This window comes from Myotis brandtii, unplaced genomic scaffold (assembly GCF_000412655.1).
Source record: "Myotis brandtii unplaced genomic scaffold, ASM41265v1 scaffold82, whole genome shotgun sequence".
NCBI classification, from domain to species: domain Eukaryota; kingdom Metazoa; phylum Chordata; class Mammalia; order Chiroptera; family Vespertilionidae; genus Myotis; species Myotis brandtii.
In genome coordinates, this window is record NW_005371324.1 from 5,023,280 (window position 1) to 5,026,182 (window position 2,903).

The window sequence follows — 2,903 nt, forward strand, 5'->3', positions numbered from 1 at the left end:
TATGTGGGTACCCTCCTCAGTTTTGGTGCTCTCTGCTGGGGAACCCAGCTTTGGGATTAGATCCCAGAGTTCTCAGTGGCTACCCCCCACAGCTGAGATATCTCTCTGGGACTTCAGTTACTATCTGTGGGTGCCTGGCAAGCCCTTTCACGCCTCTGCCCCTCCTGCCAGTCTCTATGTGATCTCCAGGGTATCAGGGTTTGGTCCTTGGGTATCAGGGTTCTCTCCTGCGAGTTTTCTGTTGATTATTCAGAAAGTTTTTCTGTATTTTAGTTGTAATTCCAGTTTGTTCCTGGGAGCATGTCCGTGAAGCATCCACTTACTCTGCTGCCATTTTTAGTCTCTCCCCAGGTGCATTCTTGAATTCAACTACCTGTTTTATTTTTTCTTCAAGGTATTTTGAGTTTGGCTTTGTAAGATATCTATTAAAGGGAAAACATGTTCCCTCCTCTGTCTCACCAATTAGTCATCTTCCCCTACAAAAAATAAAATGAGAAAGGACCACTGCCCGATGCCGGTTTCTTTTCATATGGCAACATTAAAAAAATTTTTCCTAGTGAAAGGATCTTCTTTTGCTTAAATTTATGTTCAGGCCCTAACCGGTTTGGCTCAGTGGATAGAGCATCAGCCTGCGGACTGAAAGGTCCCAGGTTCAATTCCGCCCAAGGGCATGTACCTTGGTTGCAGGCACATCCCCAGTAGGAGGTGTGCAAGAGGCAGCTGATCGATGTTTCTCTCTCATCGATGTTTCTAACTCTCTATCCCTCTCTCTTCCTCTCTGTAAAAAATCAATAAAATATATTAAAAAAAATTTATGTTCAGATTTAAATGGTGAAGGTTTAGTGACTGTTATCAGGGCCAGTCATGGGGTCTAGAGCAGAATGAAAATGTGGGGGGCCCTTTGTTCAAGAAGGAGGGAAAGTATCATTAAAGGGACTAAAATAGAAAGCTCTGTACTTTAAAATTTTTATTCATAAAACATAATAGGAGTAAAAGTTTCACACGAGTAATAACATAAACTTATAAATTGCAGGAAAATGTCTGGTGCACTAAAATAATACTATATTAATGTGATATCTTGATCATATAATTTTTCTGGCTCAATATTCTGCAAATTTATTAGATCATTGAAATTTATACTATTTCATCAATGTATTTAAAAGTGATTGCAAATAATTTTTGATTATTTGTAATTTTGAGAAGACTCTTCCTGCTGATGCAACTGTTACTGGAGCTGTTTAGAGTATTTTATAGAATGTTATAACAATGGGATAAATTTCTGATAAATTATTTTGATATTTATTTTAGTATACCTACAGCTGCTAATTCTTGGAATAATTTTTCTAAAAAAATAAATAACTTTACACCAATCAGTTTTGTGTAAGTCTGAATTTCGTTTAAAATGTAAATTTATACAATGGCAGTTTAATTTTTTTCTCTTAGATTTCCTGTAACTTGTGGAGGTTGGACAAGAAACCAAAAGAGGCTTTATGACCTGTATATCATTGAAAACATTTATTAATTCTATTGTGCATCTTCAGTTACCAGAACAAAAATAAATTAAAAATTGTTCTCCTTGTTAATATTTGGTTCAGCCAATGCTTCATGTGAAAATAGAGGCCTTTCTCATTCAATCTGACAATTAAATTTTTTTTTATTTCTATTTCTACCTGTAGATTTGCTTTGCAGTATAGCGGCAGTTTTAAAAACCAGTTTCTAAACTCTTGGAAGAATTCTAATAATTCCCTGATATGCTTTATTTCAGGGAATTATGTGTACACTTTTATTCTGTAATAATTTACTGACCAAGTTTACCGCCTGAGTGCAGGCAGCTGTGATCCCGGTGCCGCAGCCAGAGGGAGAGTTAATATTTGTGCAGATATGGCCAGGACAGGCTCTGGGACAGACGGGAAAGCTCGCCTCCCACTGCTGGGCCCGGCGCCGCCTCCATTCAAAGCCCCTTCTCTCTCCCGTGGCTGTTGCTACTGCTGCTATCACCATTGTTGCCAGTGTAGGCTCATGTCCCAGCCCCACTGCCCCCTCTGACCTGTGCCACCCCAGATGGCCGGAGACTGCTCTGCCTGCCTGCAGCAAGCTGTGCGCCGGATCTGAGCCCTGTGTGCATGGAGCACAACTGCTTGCACACATGTCACGCAGGTTTCTCCTCTGTTTATGCCCACGTTTCACTGTCCCATCAGACTTCACTACAAAACACAAGTTCAAAAATAAAATGTTAAGAACTTGGTTTGCTGTTAATCCTCACCTAAGGATGTTTTTCCATTGGTTTTTTAGAGAGATGGGAAGGAAAGGAGGAGAGACAGAGAAACATTGGTTGCTTCCCCATCCAGGACCAGGGATCAAACCAGCAACCAAGGTATGTGCCCTTGACCAGAATAGAACTCAGGACCCTTCAGCAAACACATACTAACACACAAACAAACAAACAAATAACCCTTGAATCTTAGATCTTAGGAGCTCCCTTTTAACTTAAAACACTGGCTACTCTCTTGTCAGAGTCCTCATTATCCGTAATAAGTATTCCACTGCTTGGTTTACATTTAATTTAGCTTTCTAGTATGCCATTTCGTGTGTGTGTGTGTGTGTGTGTGTGAATGTTTCATGTATTTAATCCTAGTCTTGCCAGTATAACAAAGCTTTTATAGGTAGGGACAGACACATTTTCCCATGTGCATTCTTATATCCTCTTATTGGATCAATCCCTTCAGTATTATGTAGTGACCTTTGTTGTCTCTTGTGATGGCCTTCATTTTAAAGTCTATTTTGTTGGATATGAGTATTGCTACTCCAGCTTTTTTCTCTTTTCCATTTGCATGGAAAATTTTTCCATCCCTTCATTTTCATCCTCTGCGTGTCTTTTGTTTTGAGGTGGGTCTCTTGTAGAC